Source organism: Canis lupus, chromosome X (genome assembly GCF_011100685.1).
Source record: "Canis lupus familiaris isolate Mischka breed German Shepherd chromosome X, alternate assembly UU_Cfam_GSD_1.0, whole genome shotgun sequence".
Classification (NCBI taxonomy): Eukaryota; Metazoa; Chordata; class Mammalia; order Carnivora; family Canidae; genus Canis; species Canis lupus.
Window position 1 is genome coordinate 13,545,570 of NC_049260.1, and position 15,832 is coordinate 13,561,401.

At 47.7% G+C, this 15,832-nt stretch overlaps 1 non-coding gene across 1 annotated transcript; it reads right to left on the reverse strand.

The window, feature by feature from the left end:
* Positions 1-11,376: 11,376 nt before the first annotated feature.
* On the reverse strand, positions 11,377-11,471 carry TRNAQ-UUG. The gene is made up of 2 exons: positions 11,435-11,471; positions 11,377-11,412 (listed from the first exon to the last, which is right to left on the reverse strand). It is a non-coding gene; the product is annotated as a tRNA-Gln (tRNA).
* Positions 11,472-15,832: the final 4,361 nt, after the last annotated feature.

Consider the following 15,832-nt stretch of genomic DNA (forward strand, 5'->3'; position numbering starts at 1 on the left):
ATACAGGTGCCAGTTGGGTGTGGTGAGGGCAATGACAGGTGTGGGTGAAGGTGGTCTGAGGGGATATGTGTGGACATATGACAGCAGGTGCCTACTGTCCCACAAGGCATACTTTGTCTGGGTCTCTCCACAGATTCAAAGCAAGCCTAGATATGAAGGGAAGGAGGCACCATGTAGGCCATATAAGGTTTCAGGCAAGTCACCATGTTTCCCTTGATGTCTCTGCCCCCCCTGGTTGAATCAGTAGAAGCAGGCTAAAGAGAGGAGCTTACATTGGCAATGGACGACTCTGTTATACTTCCCTCATGAGGGCAACCCCACCACTAGCCCCCCAGAGTCTGGGCAGTGGTAGACAATGAGCAGGTCTGGAGGGCAAGAACAGAAAACCAATCCTGAAGGAAGTACTTGGGGCAAAGACAGAAAAATGAGCTCAAGCCAGGGCTTCACTGAGGCGAGGAAACAGCTGGAACTGGAACAGACATTATTATGATCATAATACAAGATAAAACTATATTGTACAACATATATAATAATGCAACAAATGGAATTATTTACATAACCATAATACAAACTGAATGCAGCACCCGGTACTCAATAGCCACACATGGCTAATGGCTACTGTATTGGATGGCATAGCTCTAGAACATTCCATCATCACAGAAAGTTCTGTTGGACAGCACTGGCCGAGAGCTTACTGAATGGGTCAAGTGTTGAGATGTCATGGGCCTCAAACTCATGTTTTCTTCCTCTCCATATTCAGCTTATAACAAATCAAATTTTGCCCCTGGGATCTCCCTGAAAAATTTGCATTAGCTTGTTAAGGGGCGATGGTATAGAGATACTTTGTAAACTTTCTGTTTGGAGTTACCTTCGTTAAATGACCTTTGACTCCTGAGTTTTTAGTCGTTAAATGTTAACTCAGACGTAGTACACATTGAGCTTCCAGTGAGTATTGGAACAACCCACCAGTCAGGTTCACTTTCTTCTTTGATCGCTGTTTTCCTTTACCTTATTGTTGGTGTACGTTTTAATCTTTACAAGGAAAAAGAACAAAATTTGATCTCAAGGGGGAGGAGGCAAGAAGCCACACGGGAGTGGAAATCGTGGAAGAATCTAACTTTCTCACTCCAGTGAGAGTTTCTGGAGTTATTCCAGGAACAAAGTGCTTGCACTTGAATCCTTATGTCAGGGTCTTCTTCTGAGGGTACCCAAATTAAGACAGTCTGTGATTCAAGTCTAGAAATAAAGGTGATCAATGATAACACAGCATCTCCTCAACCTTGGACTTCTGACTAGGGCCCAGGACGCTATCTGCTGGGTTTTAAAACATATTTTATTTATTTATTAGAGATACAGAGAGAGAGAGAGAGAGAGGCAGAGACACAGGCAGAGGGAGAAGCAGGCTCCATGCAGGGAGCCCGACGTGGGACTCCATCCCGGGTCTCCAGGATCACACCCTGGGGTGAAGGTGGCGCTAAACCACTGAGCCACCCAGGCTGCCCCTATCTGCCAGTTTAAAATGCTCCCAGATGCCAACAAAAGCAGCAGCAGATACCAGGCTTTTGGAAATGCTAGGCCCAAATTCAACCTGGTGACTTGGTCTGGTCAGAATTTGTCCCGGCAGCTAAGCGGAATTGGCCTGGCCTGGCCACGTGAGAATGGGAACGGAAACACTGGTGGTGGGCAAGAGAGAGGAAAAACGAGGAAGCCAAGTAGGATACAGTCTCAAGCCAATTTCTCAGAGGCAGGTCTGGGATTCACTGCTTCAGAAATATTCCACTGAAGGGCGAGAGAGCTGGGGCATTTATCCATCCCTTCTCATCAACCATTGGTTGAGGGATGCTGGGAGAGAGCAAGCGCAGGGGCACCCTGGGCCTACTGCACGCACAGGCAGAGAAAGCCCACACACAGAGAGGTACAGACTCAGGCTGGCATGCAGGGACAAATGGCTAGTATTGGAGGACCAGCGTAGACATTGACAGAGTCTGCTACACAATCTTATTTTTATTTTTAAGTGGACAAAATAGACCCGAGAGTCTTAAAGTACAGCCTATCCATGGGCTAGTAGGGCTGATCCACTGGTGCGGAGGAGATAATGAGTCACTGCTGAATGGAAAAACAAAAGGATCTTTAATGGGGAGTTTGACTCCTGGTCAGAACATCCCAAATAGTTGAGAGAGAGGACAGAGCCTTTGGTATTAATTGCATTTGAGTTGAAAGGGTGGGGAGACAGTGTTCTGGCTTTTGCACCAAAGAAGACACAGACCAACTTATTTTAACCACTTGTCAGAGGCTACATGGGCGGCCTGCACATTCTGGAATTTCTGAGAGAGACTTACCAAATGCTTTCTGCTGAGGCTGACGAAGCCAAGCCGGGGCATCTGCATGCCAGGAATATATGGTTGCATATGTGCCACTGTTTATCTGTTTGCAAAATATGCCATATGTCGACAGCCTGACATATGTTGAGCTATCTGGAAGATCAGTCAGAGAGAAAGAAGAGCCAGAGTAGAAGAAAGAGAGGAGAAAGGAAAACATGAAAGGGGTAACAAACCCTTGTGCGTTCGGCTAGGTGGTGAATTCCTTAAGCATCAGGCACGTATCTCCCAGTGGTCCATGTGGCAAGGATCTTGGCCCTTACCTGGGCCGGTGCCCCCCATTCCTGAATGAAGAAACTGAATCCAGAGTTCCCGTGGCCCAACGAATAGAAAGTCAGGAGTAGGACCCCCGGCGTTGCCTCCGCTCCAGCCTCCTTGCATCTTGGGCTTTCTTTCATGGCCACATGCTCACCCACCACCTCCTGTCTTCTCCTGCCCATCCAACCCCCATGCACCCCACTCTTCCACTGCCTTGGTCTCCCCTCGTGCCTACTGCATGCTGTGCGCTGGCTGAGCGTCAACATTCACTGTCCCCTTCCCATGGGCCTTTGACCGCATTGTTCGCTCTGCCTAGCATTCCCTTGCCCTTCTACCTGTCACCATCCCAGCCATCTTCAGGGTCAGGCGGATGGCACTTGGTCACACATCCTTCCCTAGGATGCAAAGCCGGAAATAGTTTCTCCACCCTCTGTACTGCCGTCACACTCTGTGTTTCTCTGAGACCATCCATCCGTAGTATACTTGCTGATGCTCATTTTTCTCTATAAAAGTATAATCCGCTCACATGCCGAGATTCTTTCCTCTTTGACCCTCCTCAGTGCTCATCAGAGAAGCTTCGACATAGTAAGAATAGCAATTGGCAATTATTGAGTGTTTGCTCTGTGTCAAGCACCATGTTTACAGTTTTGCATGCATTAGCTCATTACTTCTGGCATTAACCCTATGAAGGGAACACTCACCATTGGTCCCGTTTCACACTCGAGGGACCTGTGACACAGAGAGGTTAGGAAACTTGCCTAAGATAACACAGCTGGGAAGTCAGCGTCAGGGCTGCTGACGCCAAAGCTCAAGCTCTTAGCCACAGGGCTAGACTTCCTTCCGCGGTACGTCCGAGGATTTGAATTTATTTCACTGTTATGAAATGCCAAAAAGAGAATTTTTATTTAAAAAGCAATTAAATATTGGAGTGTAAAAGAATAATTGTCCTCTCAGAAAGAGAGCAAAAAGGAAACACTAGATCAACGACGAAGATCACTCACATTTTCCTCAGGAGAAAGTTAAATGAGCTTCATCAAATGATTTAAGATTTGTTGTTTCCTCCATCCACCTAAAGAGTAAAATGTAAATCCTTGTCTTCCCCTAGAAAAACAATCTTATAAAGTGTAGTGTCATTCATGAAACCTTTAAAATCCGCGCAAGGCCAGAGAACAACATGAGTCATTATTAGTTGGCTAAAATCCTAGGAGGCCTCCTGTGGGTTCAGGAGCTCCGGAATCACCTCAGGAGCCTGTCATTCCCGGGTGGGTGTGGGCTTATGATGCTTTATTTTTATCACCTCAACTGGGACACAGCCAGCTACAGCAGTGCCAGCTCCATGGAGGCCTCAGGATCAGTAGAGGGCTCCCTTTCTTCCTGAGTCCCCAAACCTGGGTGGTTGAAGAGATTTTAAAAGCAAGGATGCAGAAGCCACCATTGCCTCAGAATGGGGCCTTCTGGAACTTTTGGCCTGAAGAAAAGAAACCTGAGGAGTGAGGTCACAGTGGTCCAGAGTTAAACGATTATATTTTACTCGGGGGAATTACACCGGGGGGACGGGTGAGCAGCAAGGGGACGCAGCTTCGGGTTCACCGGACAGGCTGCGTGGCCAAGTGTCAGAGCTGCCCACGCCCCCTCAGCTGCGCTTTCCTCCCGTGTCAAACGGGGGTGATGATACTCATCGGAAAAGGTGGTTGTGATGACCGAATAGCTCAGGTCGGCTTCCCAGACTTGAGCCATCCACATCTCACAGCAAAGGGATCTGTGAGGAAGGTGTGAGGAAGGCTCAAGGCCCCAGCTGCGGGGTGGTGGGGGGCCCAAGGCCAGCCATTGTGGGGAGCTGTCATCATGCCAGGCCTGCAGGGGGCAAGACAAGAGAGCATGGGCAGAGCTGGGGCCCTTTAGAGAAGGCAGCGAGACTGTGGCCTGGTGAACCTGCAGCAAGTCTGCAGAAGACTGAGCAAGTACCCCAGCCTCACCCTCCTCCCGCCCCCCATCGCCTGCTGGTGCTCCCCATTGGCTGTGCCCAGCCAGAAGCAAGGGAGCCCATGATGTGCCCCTGAGAAGGCCAGCCTCCTGGGGCGGGGGGCAGCAGAGAGGGTGGCTGAGTGGGGACAGGCAAAGGGGACCGCCTCTGTGAGCCTTGGCCCAGCCCCCCTCCTCTGCATCAGCTCCCCCCTGCCCCTGCTTTCATGAGCTGAAATACATTCACTTTATATCCTAAGCAGGGATATCATGAATTCATGAGTTGGAAGGGCTAATTTTTTTTTAAACCATCCAAGACCTAATGGCCACTTTATTTTTTTAAAGATTTTATATATGAGAGACACAGAGAGAGGAGCAGAGACACAGGCAGAAGGAGAAGCAGTCTCCATGCAGGGAGCCTGACGTGGGACTCGATCCCGGGTCTCCAGGATCACGCCCTGGGCTGAAGGCAGGCGCTAAACCGCTGAGCCACCCAGGGACCCCAGGGCTAATTTTTTTTTTTTTGCTCCAGAATATGCATTTGAGGTAGTTCGGTCTCAGTTCAGCACTTAGAAAAAGTAAATACTCCATAAAGCCATTGGCTCTGTTGCTGGGAGTCAGAGATGAACATGCAGTGGAGTGCCTTGTCCCGATTGCAACTAACTTTTATTAATTTTTTTAGAGATTTTATTTATTTATTTGAAAGAGAGAGAGAGAATGAGCTGGGAGAGGGAGAAGCAGGCTCCCCACTGAGTAAGGAGCCGGATGTGGGGCTCCATCCCAGGACCCCGGAATCATGACCTGAGCTGAAGGCAGACCCCCAACTGACTGAGCCACCCAGGCAGCCAGGCAGCTAACCTTTAAAAACATGTTATTATTCAAAATGCGATCTTTTCCCACTAGGTTTTCTAACCAGATTGCTAATTTCTAGAAAAGATGATATAAATGTGTTTGGTGTGTTTGTTTTCTAACTGGCCCACCTTAATGAATTTGATTATTTGGCCCATTGGTTTTTCATTAGATTCTTTTGGTTTCTCCACGCAAACAAGTAAATCATCCGGGAGTGTTGATAAGTTTTTCCACTTACTGCTATTTAACATCTCATCACAGTGACTTGAACCTATAGGGCAGCGTTGATCAAGAATGGAGAAATGACAACAACAAAAACAACAACAATAACAATAACAAAGAATGGAACAACAGTGGTGAGATCAGGAATTCTTCATTTCTTTCTTGCTTTAACGGAAATGCTGCAAGCTTTTTTGTTGTTTGTCTGTTTGGTAACATTAACCTGACATGGGCTAGTGCTAATGAGAGATAGTCTTTGTTTTGTTAAGGAAGTGCCCTTAGAGTCTTAGTTAACTAAGAATTCTTATCAAGAATGGGCATTATGTGTTATCAGATGCTTCCTAGACATCTATTGAGACTTTAAAATCCTGGAATAAATCCTGCTGGATGATGATGCATAATTCTTTAACTATATTGCTTTTCTTTCTTTCTTTTTTTTTTTTTCTGAGGCGTTGCATCTTGGTTGGACAAGAGCTGGGTGTGTGCCTTAAAGTCATTTTTGGGATGTCAAGGGACTAAAACGAGTGTATTAAGTTAAAATGCAGGTTTTTGGGGATCCCTGGGTGGCTCTGCGGTTTGGCGCCTGCCTTCGGCCCAGGGCGTGATCCTGGAGACCCTGGATCTAGTCCCGCGTCGGGCTCCCTGCATGGAGCCCGCTTCTCCCTCTGCCTGTGTCTCTGCCTCTCTCTTTCTGTGCCTTTCATGAATAAATAAATAAATAAAATCTTAAAAAAAATAAAATAAAATGCAGGTTGTGTATTCTGATGAAGAATAAACGTGTGAGAGTGAAAATGTCTGTTGTACAGGCAATGATGTTTAAAACAACGTTGTATGAGACGTAACTGTAGCTGCAGGCTTTCAGCAGGCCACTGAGTCTCTCTTTTACCTCCAGCTGAGGAATATGAGACTGAAAGTGGGAAGATTTTGGATAAACAAAGTTGCATGCTCAGGATAGAATTCCAAGCTGAGATAAATTTGGGTCTTACAGATCTGCCTACTTTTTTGAAACTAGACCCAGCATCAGACTTTCCTCTTTTTTTTTTTTTTTTAAGATTTTATTTATTTATTCATGAAAGACAGAGAGAGGCAGAGACACAGGCAGAGGGAGAGGCAGGCTCCCTGCGGGGAACCCGATGTGGGACTCGATCCCAGGACCCCGGGATCACAACCTGAGCCAAAGGCAGACGTTCAACCACTGAGCCACCCCGGTACCCTGGACTTTCCTCTTTTGTCTCGACTTAGCGTAGGTAAATTTATCCAAGTGTGAGCAAGGACACCTCATGAAGCAAGTGACAAGGCGAAATGTAATGTCAGAAAGTCGCAGGTATGTTGCAAAAGTTGTGTGTGGGGGTGGGCAGCACACGCACGGGTGGGGTGTACCTAGGGCTCGGAACCTGCATAAATCCAGGCCACCCTGTCGCCTGCCTCAGCTCGGTGCTGCATTCAGAAGAAACACCAATCCAACAATCCAGAATAATTAAAAAAAAAAAAAACTATTCAGATTTTTCCTGTAGAATCAACCAAATGGAAAGAAGCAATCCCTTTCCTAACACAACCAGGTTTCCCTCCGTGCATCCTTTCCCCCAAACCCCAAGTCATCACAACCCGGCAGCTGCCTCTCTTCCTCCCGCTGGCTCTCGAACAGTCCCTAGGCTTTCTCTCTGACTCAGCCTGACCTGGCCCTTGCCATCCTTTACCTTCCAGATCGCTTCTCTTCTCTGCCCTTCGCCCTGTAAAGCAGTCAAGCTCTTTTGGGGCTTGGCGCTCCCCTCCCCCACCCTCCCCCCACCGCGGTGGCCCAGATCTGCACGTCTGGGCCCCAGAATGATCGGGCAAAGGTAAAGAGACCTTAGCAGGCGGCGTTTTTGTTTTGGTTTTGGTTTGTTTTTCTGTAACACCGGCCGCAAGAAAATTGCCAGGCAATCTGCAAACCTCTGCTTACCCGAGACTTTCATGTCCCTCCTCCAGCAAACATCACCCCACAGCCTAATCTGCCACAGCCTAATCCTCCCGCCGCTCCCTCCAACTGAAATGCAGAACAACTCATCAACAGCAAAGAGGTCAAAAGCGGGGAGATCAAGAGAGAGCTGGGTCGTCCCGGGCCTGGAAAAGGAGCTATGCGGGGGATGGCAAAATTATGGTCACACCAAGTGCTGTCTCTTCGACTTGGCCTGCGTCCCCTGAAGCTGGAGTCTCCCCAAAAGTATTATTAAGGCCTCAAGAAAGAGGTAGAGGAGGAACGAGGAGGTGTGACGCTGGCTTTCCTCGTCTGGAAACCGGAGGCTTTGCAAGGGCCCAGGTGCATCTGGCGCGGCCGAGGGCCAGGCCCCTGCCCTGGGCCACGCTCTGGGGCTCTGCAGCCCACGCGCCCCCTCCGGCAGAGTGAGGAGCCTATTTTTAAAGACCAGGCAAACTCTGAATGTGTAATGACTTCTCCTCTTCTCCGCCCGATGCCAATCAGTGACTCATCAACCATTTTCTAAATGACTATGTTTTCATTCCCCAGTCTCCTTCCCACTGCGATATTAGAGAAGATTAGATGCAGCCCCTCGCTGCCTCCCTCTGCTTCTCTGCGCCTTGTTTTAGAGACGGCAATGCCCCCAAAATAGAAGCATTTCGTTGAAGGCTGATCATTTGGTGACAAGTGGAAACGCGCGGGCGCGGTGGTCGGGGAGGGTCTGGAGGACTTCGGGGAGGACGTTGGCTGAAAAGAGAAGGAAATAGAACCTTGGGCTAGGAGAAATGGGGTATCTCACCGGGGCGCCCTTCCCTGCACCCAACCTCACCGGGGCTTTCTGGGCCAAAGCTTATTTAGGAACCCCGGCCACCCTTCGCAGTCACTGGCCACTGCGTGCTGTTCTCTGCCAAATGCCTGGTTTCCTTCTGGGCCCTGCTGCTCTCCCCTGCTCCTACCCCTGGCACCTGCTCCTGTCCCCCCACGACACGTTTCCTCGAGCCCTGTGCTCCCCTTAGCAGCCGCAGGGAGAGCGATCCCTTTGCGGGGATTTTCTCTTCCTGCTCCTACTCCTACTCCTGGACGCGACTGTTTCCAAACGGAGCCTTGTCTTTTGCTCCAAGAGCAAAGAGAGAGTTTGGTTGGTGAATAGAAACCCATCTGTCGTTTCTGGGATAATGATGCTCAGCCTATCCCGCTGCCGATGGGGATGTGGTCTTGTGTTCTGGAAAACAAACACGAAAACGCCGATACTGATCCTTAGATGCCCCTCCTCTATCGTGCCAGGTACCTCTATTTGCCCTATTCTGCCTTCTCCAGCCTGCTCCGTGGCCTGGGTGCTTGATCTATGTGGATTATGTCAACAGGGTCCCCTTACCTCCAGGCTTCCCACTGGGTCCAAACCATGCACAGCTCTGGGAGTAGATCCGAGGATTGGAGGACAGCAAGTTCCAGGTGTTTGCTGGGCTGCTCCCTCTTTGGGATGACTCTGTCTCTTGACCCAAGGTCACTGCTTCCTTCAAGGAAGCCTACAGGACTCTCTTTTTCTGATAACCTCTTTCCCATCATCCCCGAAGGCAGGCCCAGGGGTGGTAGCAGCTCTACTGCTGCTTGCCCTGAGTGCCGGCATTTTCCCACAAGCTGCCATTGGGCAAGGAGTGCCTCTGTAAAAGAATCCTCTTGAAGTCATCCTCCTTTGAATGTGCCATCTGTTTCCTGTTGGGGCCCGGACTGGCCCTGTCTTTCTCTCTCCTCCACTTCCACCCCACCCCTTGAGCCTACTCTGCTCTATGTTTCTCTCACCTCCTGCAGCATCTTTTGGCCTCCTCACACCTCTAGCATGACTCATCTTGCCACTTCGGGAACAACTGGTGACCCTTCAGGAAACAGCAGCAAAAGGGTTATGGTGAAAGGGATGAATTTTTTGAAGCAAGAAGTACAGCCCCAATACTCCTGAGCTAAGTGTGATCCACATGAGCATCAGTTGGCCAACGTATGCTTGCTGGGAAGAAAGGCTAAGGATGGATTCGGAGCTGGATTACTGACGATGCCCTCAAACCCCTCTGAGTTACAGTCTACTTGCTCGCAGCCTGTGGGGCTTCTGTGAACCATTCTCAGATCATTTGAGGCCACAGGATATCTATAGCAACTGAATCTCAATAATCATAATCATCATAATCATGGTAATGGCTGCCAATTACTGAGTGCCAACTCTGAACCAGGCACTGCGCCTGGTGTTTTGCTTCTGTAAATCAAATGGAAGTTTCCATCTCGCTCTTAAGGGTTGCATCCCCACAGTATTTGGGAAAGGGGCCGATTGGACCCTGGTCCATCCTCAAGGGGTCCACCTGTCACTCCGCTTCTCCGAGTCGTGCGTTACTCCCGACTCCACCAGGGGGCGCCACAAACTTCCCTGCGGGTGGAGGTCCGGAACTCTGGAGGGGACCTTCCCCTCCTAAGCGGGGTTCCCTCTGGAAAGCCCAGAAAGCCCTCGGAGAGCTCTTGAGCGTAATGGAGAGTCCCCACTCTCACTTTCCTCCCTAACACAGCCAGACAGTTAAGAGGGTCTGACAGCCTGTGTTAAAGTTTGAGGAGCATCAAAGGGGGAACACCACATGTGAAGAAAAGAAGGTGACAGGACCCCTAAGGACTTTAGGCGTTCCCAGGGGCGCTCTCTGAGGTGCACTCCAGTTCCTGTCCTCGTCCCTGGCCTCAATGTCTCCTCCTCTCTGTGCAGTCTCCACCTTTTTCTACCTCTGCATCTCCCTTTAGAAATGTTCACCCACTGGAGCTGTTCTCACCCCAGGATACATCCCTTTCCTCCCAGAGGACCTCTCTTCCCGAGTGTCTGAGTCAACAAGGACCTCTGCAGCCTCCCATTGGGTGCTGTTCTGTCCACTGTCTCTCAAGATCAACCCGCTGGCCTTGTTGGATTGTCCAACAGTAGCTGTGGATCTCTCTCCCGCTTTCTCCCCTGCACACATGCGTGCACGCACGCACACACAGGGATCTCCCAAGGACAGATATGAATTCTCAGAGCCAACATAGTCTACACCCCGAAAGGGGGAAGAGAACTATTTCCCTGAGTGCCTCCATGGTATGCAAGGTCCCTCTTGCACCGTGGACTTGGTACCTCACATTGTTTACCATCGCAATTGGCTCTTCTGTTCATTTTTCCCTTTTAAAAGTGGTTCAGCTTTGGGCCTCTGGGAACAGGCTCTTTAGTGGCTTCCCCTTTAGTTACACAAAGACCCAGTTCAGGTGTTGAAATAACCACCTGTGAGAGCCATTCCATTTCTTCCCATACGCTCTTCCTCTGCCCTGGTCTCTGTCTGGAGCTTGGTTCAGGCTCCTGCTGCCTCAGGCTCCTATACCTTCCCTCTAGACCCTCATAACCCCAGGGGGTGGCTGAGGTTCTTTTCACACATTCTTTGCCCCAGTGAATGACTCATCAATCCTGTGAGGTAGAAATTGGCCTGCCTTCTTCCTTCCTTTCTCTCTCTCTCTCTTCCTCCCTCTCTTTCTCCCTCTCTCTCTCCCTATATCCCATCCACCGCCAAGTCTTTGAGATGTTATCTCCTTGACTATTTTCTGGAATCCATGGACCTCTCTCCATCCCCCTTCTCCACTGTGTCCATTGCTTCCTCCACATCGGTTGCCTGTCCCCTCGTCATCCGTCTCATCAACCGTCCCATCCTTTATATAACATTGCTCTTCGCCTTTTTAAAAGATATTTTTTTCTTTAAGTAGGCTCCACACCCAACATGGGGCTCGAACTCATGACCTCAAGATCAAGAGTCATATGACCTCAAGATCAAAGTCATATGCTCTACCCACTGAGCCAGCCAGGTGCCCCTGCTCTTCACTTTTCACTACTTGTATGTGGGTGCTTCCCTCAACGGAACTGTCAGCTGCATGAGGACAGAGGGTTCTCCATCTGGTTTACTGCCACACATCTTGTGCCTAGCACGGGGCCTGCCAGGTAGTAGGCGCTCAATACTTATTTGCTGAATGAATGAGCAAATTGTTGAGTCCAGTTTACTTATCTTGGAGGCTAGGAGAGATTAGGCTCCGAGCGCGGTCTTGCATGCAGCAAACTGTCAGGGAATACCTATCGGATAAATGAATATTTCTTTTGCTCAGGCCACATAGCTAATTAGTGGCTGCATTTAAATCAAGTCTCCTTATTCCGGTTGGTTCTTAAACTTGACTGCGACTGTGTGTTAGGCACCTCTGAGAAATTTTAAAAATCCTCATGCCCTGGCTGCCCCATAAACCAATTAAACCAGAATTTTTTGGTGGGGTTGGCAGTGGGGACCGGAGTATCAATAATTTTTTGAGGGGGAGGAGAGAGAGAGAGAAAGAGAGATGGGGGAGAGGCAGCAGGAGAGGTAAAGAGAGAATCCCAAGCAGACTCCACACCTCAGCGTGGAGCCTGATGCAAGGCTCTATCCCACGACCCTGAGATCATGACCTGAGCCAAAATCAAGGGTTGGACACTTAGCTGACTAAGCCACCCAGGAGCCCCCAGAGTATCAATATTTTTAAAAACTTTCTAGGTGATTCCAGCGTACAGCTAAGATTGAGAACCATTTTATTTTTTATTATTTTTAAAAGATTTTATTTATTCATGAGAGACACAGAGAGAGAGAGAGGCAGAGACACAAGCAGAGGGAGAAGCAGGCTCCATGTGGGGAACCCGATGCGGGCCTCAATCCCGGGGCCCCAGGACCACGCCCTGAGCCAAAGGCAGCCGCTCAACTGCTGAGCCACCCAGGTGTCCTGAGAACCATTTTAAATCATGAGGTAGGACCCAGGTAATCCCATACCTCTCATCTAACAGAAAAGCTTTGAGAAAAATCAGAAGCCTTGCTAAGCAAACTGAACGTTCAATTCCCATGTCCAGAAACAGTGGCAGCTTGTGGGGGAAGGGGGCACATTGTTGTGTTGGGCTAGGACTGAACCATGGGGAGAACCAGCATGTGTTCACTTCCAGAAATGCAGAGAAATGGTTTTGTGAGGTGGGTGGAGGCATTGGAAGAAAATAAGTAATGCAAACGTATTTGAAACTGGGTACTGGGAAGCTGTGCCTTAAGAATCTTCTTAGACTATAGAAGAGTAACTCCAGGGACTTGGGGAGAAGTCTTTGTGCCATTTAAAATGGACAAACCTCCGGCTGTGTTTGCCAAGGAAACCATTTTAGAAGACAGTGATGGAGAAAAGGCCATCAGAGTAATTTTCCCCTAGAAAAGCACTGTGCTGGATACAGCTGTGCTTGGTGGTTCATTTCATCCCAGAATTGCTAAGCCCTTTGGTTGAGGCTTGTTTTCAAAACTGCCACATGTGAAGCTGGGAATTATGACTTAAAAGAGAAGTGGGAAAATACCTAGGGAATGCTTTAAGTCACTGAAATCACTGGGAGAGAGTGCTTTGCCCAGGGATCCCAACTCTGGGCCCCAGGCTCCCCCCTTTGGTGCCACCCTAACCACAGTGGGCCAACCTTGTCCACGTCAAACTCCTTACAGTGACAACTTCTCAAATTCGTTACAGGATTTCTTACAATATGAGGAAATAGCAAAGCAAACCACAATTCAATAGCACAGAACAGGATTTGCTTTTTTCTATTTGTAACATACATAATAAATAGATGCCGGCATTGATATATAAAGGGCTCTTATGAAGTAGTTAGGTGTTATAACTCAATATAATGTTAATTAAAATACTATCTTTACATGGTTAATACTTCTATTTACAATGAAGTGCTCCAGGGGATTTTGCAGAGCTATGAAGATGCTTGCATGGGCAGACCTGTCAATTAGTTCTAGGTTTTAGCCACTCAGTTTGGCATATGTGGGAGACCAAGAGTAAGGAGGAAGAACGGTCATGCAGATTTCAGGGATTTAATAAGATGAGAACCTCTGTTTTTGGTGGGAAAAACCAAAGCGATTGTTGTAAAGCTGTTGTGAAGTTGTTGGTCCAAACAGAGACTCGATTTGGGTATCTTTTCTTATCTTCCAGACCATACAGTTCTCTTTTGTTATCTCCAATGTACACACTGCTTTGTACTTGTGGTGTAGACATAGACTACAATGTGCATTTCATGTGTTTTAAAATCGAAAACAATAAAGCAGTAAGCGAGAGCTTGGCTTGGTCTAATGTCCAACATCAGTGTTTGGAAACACGGAAGCTTAGAGTTGAAAGGGTCATTTAGTTCAGTTCCTTCCCTCTAGGTATTTGAACATTTAACACCAAGATGTTGAGTTTGGAGACATTCTCCTTTTTTTTTTTAAGGATTTTATTTATTTATTCATGAGAGACACACAGAGAGAGGCAGAGACACAGGCAGAGGGAGAAGCAGGCTCCCCGTGGGGAGCCCCATGCAGGACTCGATCCCAGGACCCCAGGATCATGCCCTGAGCCGAAGGCAGATGCTCAACCACTGAGCCACCCAGGTGTCCTGAGTTTGGAAGACATTCTAAAAGATTTCTAGGACTAGAGGATCCATCAACTCAGTTCAGGGTTTCTATAGTCCAGAGGCTTACATTGTCTGGCTCCTTTCACATCCTAGCATACTTTTTTCCTTGATTGAGCTCAATACTTCTTGTTTAGAAGCACTAAAGTATAACAAGACACTCTCTAGGACCCAGGAAGTCTCCGTGGGCTGCAGGATACCAGTGAGGGGGTGGCCTCAGGGGGGGACAATGAGAGTAGAGCAGAGGAGGGCAGTGTCCTGCTTCTCAATATGTAAGGACGATTACACAACTACCTACCAATATAGTGTGAGACAGACAAAGATCCCCTGCACGCAGAGCTCCCAGTCCAGCCAGTGACATGAAAATCATAGTCATTCACATAGTATGTGACCCCAGAGATCAATCATCTCAGCATTTCTATTTTATGGAGACCATGAACCCCTTTGAAAGTGACGTGCCATCTTTTCAGTCCCTTAACATGTTAAAAAAAAAAACCCATTTGATCATTTTTGTATTATGAATGATAAAAAGAACCCAATTTTATTTTTTTATTTTTATTTTTTTAAGAACCCAATTTTAAGCAAATATTGTTTAATTTTGGATTAACAATTGAAGTTCTACTAAGACACTAAGACATTCATTTTAATTCCATTTTACTACTACTCACAATCTGTAAAGACAAATTTTGCTATTTGTCTATTTAGCAAGGGATACACTTTATTGGCCTTAAATTGCTTATGTAAGAAACACTAGAATATGTCAACAGATTTATTTTATTATTTTATTTTATTTTATTTTATTTTATTTTATTTTATTTTTTTAACAGATTAATTTTAAATTCACATACTGGATGTGGTCACAGATTGAAAGTATATTAAAGGTCAGGGGTCATTTAAATTTATTTATTTATTTATTTATTTATTTATTTATTTATTATTTTTTAACTATTTTATTTATTCATGAGAGACACAGAGAGAGAGGCAAAGACACAGGCAGAGGGAGAAGCAGGCTCCATGCAGGGAGCCTGACGTGGGACCTGATCCTGGATTCCGGGATCACGCCCTGAGCCAGAGGCAGATGCTCAACCACTGAGCCACTCAGGCATCCCAGGGGTCATTTAAATTTTATGTTGAGGGATCAAAGGAGACAAAAATGAGTTTCATGAGATGACGTTAATAATTCTCTGATTTTGTGCTTTTCATATATGACATATCTTGGGGTTTTAAAAAACAACGTGTGGTGGTATTTACAGGTGGGGCCTTTGGGAAGTGATCAGGGTTGGATGAGCTCACGAGAGTGGGGCCCCATAATGGGATTAGTGCCTTTCCACGAAGAGGAAGAGTCATCCTCTCTCCACACCATGGGAGAAGGCAGCCTGCAAACCAGAGCCCAACTATGCTGGAGCCCAGACCTCAGACTTCCGGCCCCAGAGCTGTGAGAGAGCAGCGTCTGTTGTTGAAATCACCCTGTCTATGGTATATTGTTATGGCAGCCTGAGTGTGGGACTAGGACATAGTATGACAGGAAAGTTTGGGTACTATTATTTATAAGTGTAACAATTCACAACGTGGATAGTCTATATTCCCCCAAAATGCGAATGCAGGGACTTCCAGTGGTCTGCCTTTGGCTCAGGGCATGATCCTGGAGACCCGGGATCGAGTCCCACGTCGGGCTCCCTGCATGGAGCCTGCTTCTCTCTCTGCCTGTGTCTCTGCCTCTCTTTCTCTGTGTCTCTCATG